General features: G+C 43.2%; 1 protein-coding gene across 1 annotated transcript in view; it reads right to left on the bottom strand.

Annotated features, from left to right (window-relative positions):
• Nucleotides 1–7,281, bottom strand: part of eps8a (EGFR pathway substrate 8a, signaling adaptor) — a 92,887-nt gene extending 85,606 nt beyond the window's left edge. The window contains exon 1 of the mRNA XM_080421580.1: nt 7,084–7,281. The gene's annotated coding sequence lies outside the window, so the exon portion shown is untranslated. The remainder of the gene's footprint in view (nt 1–7,083) is intronic.
• Between the last annotated feature and the right edge of the window lie 9,975 nt (nt 7,282–17,256).

The raw sequence follows: 17,256 nt of genomic DNA, 5'->3' as shown, positions 1-17,256 counted from the left end.
AAAAGTACAATATTTGCCTCTGAGATGTAGTGGAGTAGAAGTAAAAGTATAGACAATTGGAAATACTCCAGTAAAGTAAAAGTACCTAATCAGTTACACCACTGATGATTAGAAAGTGCAATTACTCAGTACTGCAAGGACCGAAGGTCTCCGTGGATGAGCCTTGATAATGTGCAATTAATACTTGAAAACGAACACGTTTCATTCCTGATTGGACTCATTAGCGTATTGTGTGGCTAGAAATTAGACCACAGCTTTGGTAGTTGACGTTTTTATTTCGGAAGTGCCAGACTAACATTACACAGGCGGTGACAGGAATTTATCGTCATCGCAATATCAACATGTGCGATATACATATCACAAAAGACTTTGTGATATGACTTACATATCGTTAGCCTCATAGCATACAGTAATTGCCTATGTCATAACATGTATAATCCTCCTATCCTCCTATAATTCGACAAAGCTCTGTGCGGGTGGTGAGCCCAAAATCTCTTCCGCCCGGTTCTCCTCAGTGGCTGGAGCAATTGATCTGAATTTGCACACAGCCATTGACCATTACCATGTGCACTGTTTATTAGCATTTTGTGTGTTCACTGGCTCCCGGGTTGCCAGATCATGTGTGCATATCCCCCCACGGGTATGGTCTAGTATGTATAAAGGATGTTTTTGTTTAGATTAGAAGAAAATGTTTTAAGCGGAGCAGTGATAAACTGTATTGCTAAGTTGGTTGTATATATTCATTGTCAACAGTAGCCAGGTGCAATGCCTTCAGCAAAACCATGTTGTTGGAATGGGAGTGTGTGCATACATTACAGTAGGCTATTCATTGTCTGGGTTCATCAGCAGCAAGCCTAAAACATACATTACTTCAGTGTTTGTTAACTTATCACAAGTCATATCGTCACTGCAATATTTAACAATGTTATCGCATATTGCATGTTTTCCTAATATCATGCAGCCTTAACAGGCAGGGCTGCTTATTTAGGCCACCAGGTAGGTTGGCTCCAGGCATTCATCAAGCACTGTTCTCAGCCTCGTTTAAGTCAGAGAAACTCTTCCACAAAGCCTGCCTGGGTGTGTTGAGCGACGGTCCGTGCTTTGCACACATCATCTCTTGGTTGGCACCATCTGTTCGCTGTGTAAACTCCAGCTATAAGCTCCGCTATTCCCACCTCTAATACTCTGGCTCCTCTGTGCAGTGCAGTTAATTGTGCCCCATGTTTAATTGATTCCTCAAAAAGGTCACACAGCACCACCAGCCAGGGCAGCTCTGTTTGAACCCGGGCCAACCAGCAGCACCATGTTATGGGGTCAAAACCCAACTGTGACCGAACAGCCAACGAATGTACACACTATGCGATAACAACAAAACGACTCCTTTCAATAAATTATAGTTTATGCAAAGTGACAGAAGAGACAAACATTTTTGCGTAACAGACAATTAGCTTAAAGTAAACGGTGTGGGGTTCATGCTGCAGCTGTCTGCTAGACTAGAGCACCTAGTCAAGGTCATCATCAAGGTCATGATATCAGATGGACATAAAATCAAATGCACATTTTAGACAGTAAAAAGCAATCAATATGCAGTACTGTATCTACCACTGCACTAAACCAGCAATACTCTTGCTTTCACACCAGGATCTGAATCTTGTGTTAACCATGAAGTTAAAGGTAGGGTAAGTGATTTACTTTGGTTAAAATAAGTGTTAAATAGCTCTATATTGTGATAGTAATCATTGCTATAGAGTGTTTGTTCAGTAAAAGGAGTCTCCCATGTCTCTCCAGCTCTTTATAAAAAGAAAATGCATTTTCAGCGCACTCTCCTGATTGGCCTAAATGTTGTCACCTACTTGAAAATGTACTATATTCTGTTTACTAAAGAGATGGAGAGACCTCTATGACCGAACAAACGCTCTGTAGCAATGATTGCTATCAGAATATAGTACTTTAACCTTTTTAACTAAACAAAAAAAACTAAAAAAGATATCACTTACCATACCAATATGTTACTTAAAACCTATTAGTTGACCGGAGCCCCCCCCCCAGGGATCAATACTTGTTCCACTCCTTTTTCCCCCTCTACAGTGTAGAGTCTACACCAAATCTCTTCACTGAAAATAGCCGATCTACAAGCTCACAACACAAACGTGTTAGCTTGTAGATGTGCTATTTTCGCTGAAAGTTTGCCCCAGAATAGGGAAGCTACTAGAGTTCATGTGATTAGATAGATAAGACCTTTATTGATACCATGGGGTTAATTCAGTAAATAATAAATAAATGTTTTGTACCAATCATTTCCCTCTATACCAGATGTTATCAGCCACAGGAGTAGTGTGGTGGTGTTTACCTGCACTTTATTTATGTGTTTTGTTTTCACTGTTGTTTTGGTAGAAGGGGATGTTTTTGGGCCAAAACAAACATTGAAAACACCAGAATATAGCGAGGGGGCCGTGTGTTTCTGCAGGTAAACACCTCCATCCACACTGATGACTGCTGGTATAGAAGAGGGGAATGATGGTAAAACATGTACTGTATGTATTGTATTGTTTTGTTATGTAAACAAAGGGCAAAGTTACATACTATGCCTTTAACCCATTAAGACCGGGAACGCATCTGTGTGTCATTTTAAGATTTATTTGGGCTATTAAAAATAAAAATTAAAATTGGGCTATTAATTTTTGAAAAATCGTGAAAATGTGCAAATCTTTTAATATATATTTTTTAAGCGAACATTTGTAAGATATTTTGTTCCAGGGACCCCCTAAAAGCAAATATTTGAGTTATAATTTGTAAATTACAAATAATGTTCGCTTAAAAGATTTGCGATTTTTCAAAAATAGCAGATCTACAAGTTCATAGCACGGCACCGAGTGCCGTGCTATGAACTTGTATATGTGCTATTTTTGAATAGCCCAAAGAAATCTAAAAAAATTACAGAGACACGTCTCCCGGATTGAATGGGTTAAGGAATACAATAATCACCAGAGCTAAATTCCAGACAGTAGGGCACAATCCTGCATGTCCGTTCACTCAAAGTGTTAAATGAAACACAGTCACAGAGAATGAGTGAAAACAACAGTACATGTAATTGAGAAGGGCTGTACTGGGAACATCCAAAAATACCCGTGCTCATCTCAGGGCCCGTGGCCAGAGGGATTTTTCTCAAGAAGAGGGACGGTCCCAGCAGATAAATAAACACATTGCAGCCACAGCTGTGTACATGCTGGGGCAGATTGCTATCCAAAGATCAACTGAGGAAAGACGTGGCAGACTTTCAACAACAGTCCCTGCTTTTAAAAAAAAGAAAAGGGACAAAAGCCTTGGGAAGAAAAAAAAAAAGATTACACCATCATGTACGATCAAAGGTCCACAAAACAAGTGTTGTTTTTGTCCAGCAGGAGGGAGGCAGATGGACCCTTCACCTCCACAACAAGCCATGTCAGGTCTTTCCAGCTCCTGCTATCCAAGCAAGCAACCTCATCCAAATAAGAGGTCAATAATACCCAAACAATTACGCAGAGAGAGAGAAAGAGATTTTTTAAACGTCTTACATAACACGGCACCCCTCTGTGTGTTCTCCTCGTTATCAAGAGACCTGCACCAGCTCATAACACCAATTACCGGGGCTGATCTCGCAGGGGACGTGAACTTAACCCATTAAGACCGGGAACGCATGTGGCTATCCTTTGGCTATCTAAAAATAGCAGATCTACAAGCTCATAGCGCGGCACCGAGTGCCGCGCTATGAGCTTGTAGATCTGCATTTTTTTTTCTTAATCGTGAAAATTTGTGCAAATCTTTGAATATATATATATTTTTAAAGCAATTTTTTTTAACTCAAATCTTTGCTTCTGGGGGTCCCTGGATTGATTTGGGTCCCAGCAAAAATATTTTGAGATGGGGGTCCGTGGCTAAATACCTATAATTTTGGGGGTCCTTTACATGAAAAAGATTGAGATACCAGTACCACTGATCATAGAAACATCGTTTTTTTTTCAGAAAACTGTTAGGATTTAGAAGACTTTTTTTTTTAGAATCGGCTTCAGGTCTTGATGGGTTAATGAGCTAGCTCGCCTATTTAAAAACTGTTAACCGTTCTCTCACCTTCGCATGTCAGTCGGTCACAGTCCATTTCTCGTGTTTCTTTTCTCCCACTAAATGATTAATGTGGTGTAGTCACACCGCCGCCTCAAGAAAGACAATCAAGATAAGAGTTGAAAACACAGAATTATATCAGCCTATACACTTCACCGGTTCACAAGGTCGGGTCTGAGGACCACCTGATTTGGGGGCCCTTTGTACACCATCAATACAATTTACAATGTAGGCATTTAGCAGACGTTCTTATCCAGGGCGACTTACAATAAGCAAGGTAAAATAATCACAAACACAGAATGCAGAGAGACAGTGTAAGTGCCTCAAGAAACTATAGGATACCAGGTAAACAATTAACCCAGCATCAGTCTAAACAATATCCCATCTAAATAACAATCTGCAGCACATTGAAACTATAGGATAGTAAGGATACCAGGCAAACAGTGAACCTGACAGCTGTCTAAACAACAGGCTAAGTTAAATGAACACTGAGGATATAACAGTGTAGATTGATGAACAAATGCTAAAATGTTTTCCATCTCAGAGTTACAGACCCGTAAAAAAGGTCCATTTGGACCCCTGGTGTTGAGCTGTCGGGCAGAAACCGCTTATCTCCATATTCTAACTTTTTTGTGTTTCTTCGTAAATTAACGCCCTACTGCAGTGGTTCTCAACCAGTGGTTCAGGGACCACCAGTGGTCCTTGGGAGGGTACCAGGGGGTCCCCAGCGAAATAGGTTAACATAGCCACTTCGATTTGGCTATTCAAAAATAGCAGATCTACAAGCTCATAGCACGGCACCGAGTGCCGTGCTATGAGCTTGTAGATCTGCCATTTTTGAAAAATCTTGAAAATGTGTGCATATCTTGAATATATAAAAAATTTTAAGCGGACATTTTTAACTCAAATCTTTGCTTCTGGGGGTCCGTGGCACAAAAAAGAAATCAGATGGTGGTCCGCGGCCAAATGTATATCAATTTAGGGGTCCTTGGCAGGAAAAAGGTTGAAAACAACTGCCCTACTGAATACAGTTACTTTTGAATGCTGAAAAGTAACTGTGATATGAGGTTTCCACCCGACAGAGACGATATATATACCTTGCCATCCTCACAATAACTAAGTCAGGTGAGTATCAGTGCGTTCTGACCACAATGGATCATGTTCAAAGAATGAGATGGGGGGGAGGGGTTTCATGGCAAGGGAGGACCCCCAAAATAATCTGTAGGCATCAGAACATATTTTGTGCCAGGGACCCCCATTACAGGATTTCTGTTTAAAAAATATTCCCAATTTTTTCCCACATTTCTGAATAGCAGATCTACAAGCTCACAACGCATGGCATTGTAATGCGTTGGGAGCTTGAACCAATAGTTTTCCAATAAATGTAGTGGAGTAAAAGTACAATATTTGGATCCGAGATGTAGTGGAGTACAAGTAAAAGCATTGAAAATTGGAAATACTCAAGTAAAGTACAAACACCTTGTAAAATTGTACTCAAGTACAGTACTTGAGTAAATGTACGTAGTTACTTTACACCATTGAAAGAAATACTGAAATCAAGATTCAGACAGACATTCATAGAAGAGAAGACCCTTCCATTGACCCCCAGTCACAACACAGACCCTCCCCCCCCCTCTCCATCACTGAGAAGCGACCAGACAGAGAGCATCCATTCATAAAGCAAGGCAAACCCATAGGGCAAACCCCCAGACAGACAAAGGGACCATATATATCCATCCATCCACCTTCATATCATAGCATAAGCTGGATGCCTATTGTATCTACAGACTGTTGTGTTGACAGTGCTATCTTTTTTTTCCTTCTACCTTTCGGCGACTACCATGCCATATGAGGGCTCGATTTAACTTGGGGACAAAATAATAATAATAATAATAATAACAATAATTATAATTATAAAATACAAATAAAAACAATTGTCCATTATCAAACTGAAGCCTACATGAAGTAAAGACTTGAACAAGCATGTTTAAATGCTATATCGCATTCGCTGCCATATAACGTTATTTCGGCTCCTCAAAGCGCGCAGGTGTGGCGCTTCTTTACGTGACCTCTCCTTTCTTCACAATCTATTAGATCAAGTTGCATCGTGAACTATTCTAGCCTTAACTTATATTATTAGCCTATTGTTGCACATTAAGCATGTGCTCAAAAACCACACAATGAATTGTCTCATAAGCCATTCAAATGAATAGTAAAACATGTATTATCCAACCGCAGGTTACTACAGTACTAGCTCTGGTCCATAGCGTTAGAAGGAGTTATCGCAAGCTGCGCAGCCTCTCGTCTGTAGTAAAAAATAAAACATACACTTTCACTACTCACCAAAACAAAGACGGTTTTAAGATGTTGAAAGCCTACGTTCTTTAGTGGGAACACTCTGAGCCCCCCACCTCACGCCTAAAACACACTTTTTGGGCAGAAAATAAAATATTCCACCGGATGGGGAAAAAATGTAGTTACTCCACTGCGCCCCCTACAGATCTGGTCAATGGAATTTTTCCATTGACAAGATCTGTAGGGGGCGCAGTCGAATAACTAAATTATCAAAATATTTTAATTTTCTGGTCAAAAAGTGTGTTTTAGATGTGAGGTGGGGGGCTCCGAGTGTTTCCACTAAAGAAAGTAGGCTTTCAACATCTTAAAACCGTCTTTGTTTTGGTGAGTAGCAAAAATGTATGTTTTATTTTTCCTAGAGACAAGAGGCTGCGCTACTGGGGGTGTGCGGGCATGCCGGGCAACGGTTGAAAAGTAACATATCGTGGAGGAGAACTCCTTCTAACGCTATATGGACCAGAGCAGAGCTACTACTACATCAAGCCCCATGCATCTCCTCACCTGTTATATCGAGTAAACATTAACATAGACAGAACAGAAGAGACGTGTGTTGCACCACCACCACAACATTATCTAACGTTATAATAAGCTGTTTGTTGATGGAAACATCTTGGAATTATTAAGTCTTACCTGACTGCAATTGTCGGCTTCATTTAAAACACACCTCTAGTAGAGCATGGCACACATTGTCTCTTATTTATGTCCCCTCTCACAGACAGCCAGGTACACCGTTTGTTCTGTCGTAGAGCAACGAAGCACTTTAGCAGAATCCCCAAAAAGTATATAAAAATAAAAAGTTGCAGCCTGTCTGCTGAGAGAGACGCGCCTCCTCGCACACTGTGACTGGAGACACTTTATTGTAAGTGAAATGAAACACTGTATCCACCCATAGACTGTGGGTATCCACCTACCCAGCGCCCCGCCCCCTTCTAGCCCTCACACTGCACCGAGACGCCCTCTGCTGGACCAGGCTGCATATTGCAACTGCATCACTGTAATTGCAGGGGTCTTCAACGTTACGTGGTTCAGGCCAATAAGGAGGACCCCCTAGCTGAGCCTGAGAGAGAGATGAAGCAGGGACCCCCTACTACATATTATTGTATAACATAGGGTTGCAGATTAACCTTCTCGTAGATTTCATAGATAGATTCATAGACTTGATTGTTTGTTGACTTATCTTTTTGATTAATTTGTTGGATTCATGTTAATGTGTATTTTCAGACATTTAACCACCTAAACCGTCAATACTTAGTAAACTTCACTTTCACTCTGTACTTAGTCTGTTCTTTTTTTCCCTCTACACCAAACCTCTTTGCCGAAAATGACAGATATACAAGCTCACAACGCCTCGCAGCTGTGAGCTTGTAGATCTGCTATTTTTGGCTAAAGTTCTCCTCAGAATAAGAATTCTAGGGTTCAAGTGGTTAATGTAAAAAATAAATTATCCTATTACACAAAGATTTGGCAGCCCCCCGGCCCCCTGTAGTAACTCTGAGGACCCCCTGGGGGTGCCGGACACACTGAAGTTGAAGTCCCCTGCTGTAATGCATTGGTTCTCAAAGTGGGGTCCTTCAGGGGATTCCAGGGGCTCCCCTGCAAAATTAGTTAATATCGCATATTTAAACAACACATGGGGGTCTCATTGACCATGAAGGACCTCCACAGGTCCATTTGGAAGCCCCCCCCCCCCTTAGGAACCCTGAGGGGTCCCTGCACATTTTGAGAATCACTGCTTTAAAACTTCCATGTAATTGTACAGCCAATCTCACAGCGATCGGCCGTATTCATTCAGTCACTGCTGGTCACTGTCCCTCAAACGATTCCGTAGTCTTTATTCCTTCTGCTCAGACGGGTCTTTTTCTTTCCTCTTCTTCTACACCCGGAAGTGGTCGAAGCTATTGTTCATGAAGTCCTGCAGGATTCGCAGGGAGTATGTGAGTACCATCCCACTGATTCTTCTGCCTGCGGCCTTTGCCACTGACTTTCCCAGGCCAAGACGGAGCAGCAGAATGTCATTCTTTTTGTACCACATTCCCTCGCCACCTACCGGGAATCTGTAGAAAGTCACCGAACGAACTCCCAGCAGGTGGCCGATTTCCTGTGCCAGAGGCTTATATTCGCCCTTGAGTGACAACGCAGCGATCTGCCATTCCTCACGTTGACGCCGATCACGAGTGCCTCACCGCTCTTCACGCAGATCAGGTCCGGCCCCAGTGGCCTGCCGTCTGCATCGGGAATGGTCGGTTCTTGGTAACGTCCAACCGGAGTCCTTCGCCATCTTGGATAGCTCGTCACAAATGCCGTTGTGCCGCTTTAACCTGCTCTTCTACACGCTGCGGCAACGACCCAATGTGTGTGAGATGGACTCAAACTTAACTCGACATCGTCTACACCAGGCATTGCACTTTGGCCTCGTCACGTCCGGTGCTGTTGGATGGGCCCTTGACCGACCCACCTCTCTGATCAGACTCTCTTGGTCAGGCGCCACGGTAATTAAGCCGTCTCTATGCCGCAACGACCTGATCTTATTGCCCACTTGCTCCACGCTTTTCCTAGTGACCAACAACCGGTGGACTACCCGGTAGTTGGTCCATCCTTGTGCGCTCACCAATTCGGCCAGTCGCTCGGTTTCCTCCGGTGACCACCTCGCTTTTGTTTCAGCCCGTTCCGACAAAGAAAAAAAGAAACTCATAATTCCCAGACATCATTAACTAAAAAGACAGAGAGTTCCAGCAATAATTCACCCCCCTTACAGGGATCTGTCAATTCCAAAGTCTCATCCCCTCCCCTTTGAACAGTGGGAACAACAACGTCCCCACTATCTCCGGGTGCATGGTGCGAGCCGATTTCTCTTGGCTATCGTGGTGGTAGGGACAGTTGAGCCCTTTTCCCGGACAACTGGCCAACGATTCCTATGTGACACCTCATTCGGGGGGGCAACAGCAACAAATCAAAACAAGACAAAATTGCAATTAAACCAAATATTGTGCGGTGAGACCCGGCCGAGCTGCTATTTGCAGGCCAGTTTCGAGTCTACCGCCCGTGTTTTTTCTGAAGGAATGTTGCAGAGCCTCCTAGAGGGAGTACATACAATCAAGTCCCTTCGTCCGAACCTTCCTTTGCCCGTTGATCCCATAGCCGGCAATCAACCATCGCGAATTAGGAGCCGCGGTCTGCTCTCCCCTTTCTTGTAGACCCCCGGAGAACAGGGGTAGACCACCAGCGAGGGTTCACTGACTGATCTAAGGCGTTTTCCGCAGTTAGAGTTGGACCTCTATGCTGAGGGACCTATTCGTGAGACACGCACCGCCTTTTAGCATGTCCCCCTTGCTCTAACCCGCAGAGATACTTGGAATCGCTGGGTGTCATCGCTCGGGTCGGTCCGGGCCCCTCATGATTTTGGAATTATGGAAACGGACGGTTAACCAAATCTTGGATGACCGGTGGGTGAGTTACGTGTCAATAAAGCGCCTTCATCAAGGGACACGTTTATCTCATTATAGTTTTGAGTCCCTTCAATTCCCTAGACTCTCCGGAGTGCGCCTTCGGGCCCCTACGGCAAACGGAAACGCAAACGGACCGCGGGGACCCTAGGGCATTCCGTGGCAGGGCCACTGGGTCACGGGGGGCGTCGCCAACAGGGTTGGCCGCGGAGGAGTTCCCTCCGCGCCTAGTCGGGCCCGCAGGCTGCAAGCAGCGTCCGCCGAGCACCAGAGGTGCCGGCGGGGCCCTTGCAAGAGGCGGGCTACGATTGCCATTCGATCTGTCTCTATATTCAAATTGGAGAGTACCCATTTATCAGCTTCATTTATAAAGTGTTCCAGTTCCAATTTTGTATCTGCTCATTTCTTTGTGTCATCACTTCCAATTTCACTTGCTTAATCTGTATCCTGACTGAGTTCTCTATCCTGATTGGATAAAAATTGGTATCCTGACGTGAAAATGCATTTTCTGTTTAATAAAGAGGCGGAGAGACGTGGAGACGTGAACAAACACTCTATAGCAATGATATTACCATCATAATATAGAGCTATTTAACACTTATTTTAACCAAATAAAATCACTTACCGTACCCCTTTAATTGCCAAAACCCAAACTCTGTTTTTGCATGTTCTTTAGGGAAAATGTCGGCTGCCCTAGCCCGTCTGATATCTGATCTAGAGGGGCGGATTCAAAATACTAGTCACCCCATGGAGACTTGAATTCATGGATATTTTTTTGTTTTTGTCTCATTCCTAAGACAATAATTTGATGACCAGCGGACCGGTAGGCAGCAGTTCCGGAGACTCTTTGTGTCTCCTACCAGAACCACTGCCGGTAATCAAATTATTGGCTTAGGAATGCGACAAAAACTAAAAAATATCCATGAATTCAAGTCTCCATGGAAAAAAGTTCATTTTGGGGGTGAACTATCCCTTTAATGCATGTTTCATCATAATTTATATCTGCAAAGTAACTGAAGTTTTCAAATAATTGTAGTGGAGTAAAAGTACAACATTTGCCTCTGAGACGTAGTGGAGTAGAAGTAAAAGTATAGACAATTGGAAATACTCCAGTAAAGTAAAAGTACCTCAAAGTTTTACTTAAGTACAGTAGGCTACTTGAGTAAATGTACGTAGTTACTTACACCACTGTACGCGGGGTGAAAGGTGGTGCTCAAAATAAAAATACAAAATATAAAACAATATGAAAAAAGTTATGTACAGTACGGCACTCAGCTTTTGCCCGCATGCCACAGCAGACCAACTCCATCTTGTACTGTATATTGGTACAAGACCAGAGGCCGATTCGACAAATGCCTTCTAAATCAGTGGTTAATTTGGACACTGAGCCCCCCGTCTGAAAATGTTGTGCCAGGGACCCCCCTCAGGTGTTAAAAAGCTCAAAATCTTAAAAATAGCATGTGTGCGAGCTTGTATATCTGCTATTTTTGAGAACCAATGTTCTGAACCCTAAGAGTTTTCTGAAACACTTTATACATACCAGACAGAGACCGACAAACAGACAGACGCTTTCGGTGTGGTGTGTGAAATAAATCAGGAATATATACAATTAATCCTGTATACTGTACTAAACATGACATCAGTCACAAACACTGTGTAATAAAACAATGAGCCAAACAGTCTACTCTCAGCCACAGCAACAACATCACAGGGGTTTAACAACGAGGCCACTGCAACCGGGTGTTGGCAATGAGTGATTAGCTAAACAGAGTACTGTGATGACTGATCCAGAGCATCTGTGGCTATGGAGCTAAAGGACACATTATAGACTCCCTTTTAGTCCAAACACATAAATACACATGTAAATTATGCATATAGGCAGTGGTGGAAGAAGTACTCAGATATTTTACTTAAAGGGGAAATCCACCCATTTTCAATATTTAACTATGTCATTAATATAGCATAAAGGAGTTGTGTGGAAATAAGAAAAAATTAAAAAAAAAATTAACATTGCAAAAAAATTTAACATTGCAAAAAAATTAACATTGCAAATTACACTGTGATGACTCATCATGGTGTAATTTGCAATGTTAATTTTTTTGCAATGTTAAATTTTTTTGCAATGTTAAATTTTTTTTTAATTTTTTCTTATTTCCACACAACTCCTTTATGCTATATTAATGACATAGTTAAATATTGAAAATGGGTGGATTTCCCCTTTAAGTAAAAGTAGCAATACCACAATATAAAACTACTCTGTTACAAGTAAAAGGCCTGTGCTCAAAATGTTACTTGAGTAAAAGTACAAAAGTATTAGCATCAAAATATACTTAGAGTATCAAAAGTAAAAGTACAAAAATGTTTGAAAATAGCCGATCTACAAGCTCACAACGCGTTGCGATGCGACTCGTTGTAAGCTTGTAGATCGGCTATTTTCAAATAGCCTATGTATAAAATAGGGCTAGCCATATTTCACATGACGCTTGTATGACAGTCATGTTTCAGGGCTAAAAATAGGGCTAAAGTGGTTAATGTATGTTTTATAATGTAATGATTTATATCTGCAAAGTAACAAGTAACTAAAGTTTTCAAATAATTGTAGTGGAGTAAAAGTACAATATTTGCCTCTGAGATGTAGTGGAGTAGAAGTAAAAGTATTGGATACTTTGAAATACTCAAGTAAAGTATAAATACCTCAAAATTGTACTTAAGTACAGTACTTGAGTATATGTACTTAGATACTTTCCACCACTGCATGTAAATAATGCATATAGGCAGATTAGGTAAATATAGATGTAACTATAATGGCAGGAATTAATCTAGCAATCAACATAAATAGCGTCAGTCCACAGAGGTAGAATGGCACATCAAACAGTGGCACAAAGTTACTCTAAGCAGTTAGTTAACAATACATCTACTGATGCGCTAAACTAAACTTGGACACATCATCAGTGTTGTTTCCTGGATTCACTGGGTGTTTCGGGTCTTTCAACAGACACCCTCCTCCAGGCGACCCGACCGAGGCTGATCAGACCCCGGCCTGTGTCCAAGTGGCTTGCTACTACCCCACGGCTCTCCCCTCTTCAACCAGAGCCATCTGGAGGCTTTTTCTGCTGCCTCCACGTTGTTGCCTATGGCTCTTCTTCGGTTGACACCGGTTATGCCCAGTGTGCCGTAGGCTTTGCTCAGCGAATGATTGGCAAAGCCCCTACTGCCCACCTCCACTGGCATACACCTGGTCCTCCACCCGTTCCTCCGACAATCCTCCACCAGCTCCTGGTACTTCTCCCTCTTTCTTTCTTGAGCGTCCTCCATCCTCTCCTCCCAGGGAACCGTCAGCTCCAGCAAGAAGAGTTGTTTTGTGGCCTCTGAGACCAAGATGATGTCAGGTCTCAATCTAGACTGGGTGATGTGTGGTGGAATTTTCAGCTGCCTCTCAAGGTCAACTGTCATCACCCAGTCTCGGGCCGTGGAGAGCAAACCAGCAGAGCAGTTATTTGGTGTTTTTTCCGGCCTTTGTCCTTCCTTGACAAAGTGAATGGCCTTAGCTGTGGCTTGGGTGTATCGGCTGCCCGTGATCCCCTTGCTGATTGCTTCAGCGATGGTTTTGAGGACCTGGTCATGCCTCCATCGATACCGGCCCTCACCCAGCGCCTTGGAGCAGCTGCTCAGGATGTGTTCCAGCGTCCCTATTTTGGAACACAGGGGGCATGCAGGTGTTTCTATTTTGCCCCATATGCACAGGTTGGACGGGCTTGGGAGAACATCATAAACCCCCTGAATCAAGAACTTGATCCTCTGGGGGTTCCACACCCAGATATCCTTTCAGGTGATTCTCCACTCCATCGCCTGCTCCCACTTCATCCAGGCGCCTTGCTGCCGCATGGCCACTGCTCTGCTGGTTCGCTCTTCCTCGACTGAAGCTCGCACATCCTCCTGCACCAACCTCTGCCTCTCCCTCCCGCTGGCAGAGTCGTATCGGGTCGCTGTTAGGCTCCCAAGTCCGGCTCGGCCTTGCGCCACTGTTCCAAGGATGGCCTTGTGCTTCAGTCGAGTTTCTGCTTGCTGGACTGCATCGGCTGCCCTCCACTTCCTCCCTGTCCTCACAACAATCCCTGCCCCGGACACTTTGGCATCTCTGGATCCAGAGTACTGCAGATGTTCCCGTGCCCGTGCCACGATGAACTCCTCCTTGACTGAGCTGAAAGGGAGTCTGAGCTTATTGGTGTTCCCGTACAGCCCGATGTTGCTTAGGCTGCGTGGTAATCCCAGCCATCTGCGTAGATAGCTGCTCACCCTTTGCTCAAAGCCTTCCACCACAGTCATCGGGACCTCATAGATGAGCAGAGGCCAAAGGATTCTTGGGAGGATTCCATGCTGGTAGATCCAGGCCTTGAATCTTCCCGGGAGCCCAGACTTGTCCACTGTTCTCAACCAGCCCTCCAGGTCAGCACTGGTTGCCTTGATGGACTCTCTGTCATTCAGACTGCAGTTGAAGACCTTTCCAAGGCTCTTCACCGGCTTCTCAGTGACAGATGGGATCTGGTGTTCTCCCAACCTGAAGCGGAATTTGTCTGTGACCTTCCCCTTCTTTAGAACCAAGGACCTGGACTTTGCAGGTTTGAAACTCATGCGTGCCCACGCCATGATGCTTGGGGGGTTAGGGTGGCATGTGAGCTGATGGCAGCGGGTGTTGGCGACACTAGGAGGCTCTGGGCACTGTGGGTTGCCTCCGGGCCTGGCTCCTCCTGCGTCTTACCAGAAGTGACTTCTGTGCGGTGTGTCGTCGCTGCCGCTGTCAAACATTTCATTCTGCCTTGATGGATTTTTAAACCCTTCTGATTCTTGCAGGTTTTACCGCAGATGCACTGTACTGTCGTCGTCGTTATACCGTTGTCCTGGGTCGTCGTTATTAGATCCGTCCTGTTGGGGTGCTCATCCTCCCCCCCTCTCGGGCACCCCTGGGGGTATTTTTCCTTTGTCGTGTCTATAGCTTGATTTGGGTTCTTCCTCTCGGAAGAAGTGGTTTGGGCTGCCGACCCTCCCCACCCCGGGTTGACGTCTCTCCGGCTGTCCTCTGTCTCTCCAGATGTCACAGCGCTCTTCGCGGTCGTCAACTAGTCTGTTCCTGGTTGTCACTGGTGCTCCCAGAGTATTTTCGTTATTATGGCAGAATACACCTGCCATAATAACGGTGAAACATATAGCAAACACAAAGCACAACTTACAGTTGTTCAATGACGCACACAGGTGAAGGAAACAGACGCAAACAGAGTCAGGGTGCTGATATTGTGCATATTGGCTCACTGGAAACACTCTGCTACACCAGTGGGTCTAACATTGGGGTCCAGGGACCCTCATGGTTCCTTGAGGGGGGTTTCAAATGTCCCCTTACGGGTGTGTAACTCTGAGAGTGTACAAATGGAACCAGATGGTTCCATTTGTACAAAGGGTCCATTTGGTTCCATTTGTACACTCTCAGAGTTATGGGCGTCGTGGAAATGAAAAGGTCTTAGAACTACAGTGTGCTACACTAAATGGAACAGGGCCTTCATTAGTGTCATTGGTAACACCTTTGAAGGAAGTGATAATATGGCTGCTGTGAATAGAGCCGTTCTGCGCCGCGATTTTTTTTTTTGGGGGGGGGGGGGGTCCCAGTCAGTGAAGTGACAATTTAAGGACTTTAAAGACCTTTTGAATACCCTCAAAAAAGTAAGAGAGAAAAGAAAAACACCATCACTGCATCAAAAATAATCAACAACAAACTATAAAAACTGGTCAAACATTAATTGGCCAAATTGTCAAATAAAATAAAGGATAAAATAAAAGAGGCAAACATTTTCAAAACAGCCGATCTTCAAGCTCACAACGCCTCAATCTATATTTAAAGATTTATTGAGTAGTGTAAGTAAACCTTTATTCTCACTGATGTTGTAGTTTTAGTTTTGTGCCACTAGAGGGCAGCCTGTACCTATCTACCACAGACAGGTGTGTTGCTTTACATTAGAATGTGACTGATATGAAATGACTAACTTGTTTTTTTACTTGTTGGTGTTGTAATATGTACATGCTCATTGCCGAGGAATACATTAAGAAAAATGAATCTGTATTTTAGGACAATAAAGAGTCAAAAACAAACCACCAATTATAATCATCATCATCTGAGGAACACACGTTTATTTCATTTTTCCTTCTAGTAATTAAGTGGATATGTTTGATGAATATAAATTTGGGTTTAGACTATGTTCCAATCACCACTACATTATGATAATAGGTGGCCCCACTCATAAAATCAAATATTATTTTCTGTAAAAAAACAAAACTCACTTCCAAGTAGGGCATAGATATTATGCTCTACTATCAATAGCCGCAGTGGTGGAAAGTAACTAAGTACATTTACTTAAGTACTGTACTTAAAGGAGAATTTTGGACTAAAGTTTTCTTACCTTTTCTATGACGTTATGATATCTTAGGATGAATGGTACAGTAGAAAATTTTCATAACTCCACCCCTGAGCCGCCACAGCTTAAAAGGTGCGCGGATAGGCCTTAGGTTAGATCACATATTTTAATAGCTTCTTTTTTTTCTTTTTTTTTTGAGATCTGACGTTCATAGCGACAGAACACTATACAACCAAAAAAAAAAAAAAAAACAGAAGTCTCGCTAGACGAGATTGAAATCTCGAGATTTCAATCTCGTCTAGCGAGACTTTTTTTTTGGGACAGTGTTCTGTCACTATGAACGTCAGATCTAAAAAAAAAAAGCTATTAAAATATGTGATCTAACCTAAGGCCTATCCGCGCACCTTTTAAGCTGTGGCGGCTCAGGGGTGGAGTTATGAAAATTTTCTACTGTACCATTCATCCTAAGATATCATAACGTCATAGAAAAGGTAAGAAAACTTTAGTCCAAAATTCTCCTTTAAGTGCAATTTTGAGGTATGTTTTTACCTTCCTTGAGTATTTCCAGTTTTCAGTACTTGAACTTCTACTCCACTACATCTCAGAGGCAAATAGTGCTTTACTCCACTACAATTATTTGACAACTTTAGTTACTAGTTACTTTTCAGATATAAATTATGATATTATGTAACATACATTAAGGGAGGGCCAGCCAGCCATTCACGCTCATGTCACTATGACTCAGCTATTACCATATAAGGAGTTCCCAATGCAGCTACGCCCAAATATGGAGTGTTGTCTAACCTCAATGTGTCATCATGGCATCAGGCGCAAACAAATAAGTCAGCTCCATATATGGGCACAAAATGGGGCATATACTGATGACATCACAATCTCCACATATGGGCATAACAGGGACCAGGACTGACAGATAGCGATCCGGTTGTCCAGAGCCAAAG

The sequence above is a fragment of the Gymnoscopelus braueri genome, assembly GCF_963280865.1.
Source record: "Gymnoscopelus braueri genome assembly, chromosome: 23".
In the NCBI taxonomy this organism is placed as follows: Eukaryota; Metazoa; Chordata; class Actinopteri; order Myctophiformes; family Myctophidae; genus Gymnoscopelus; species Gymnoscopelus braueri.
Note: the sequence above shows the minus strand (reverse complement) of the source record. Positions and strands in the feature narration are given on the sequence as shown.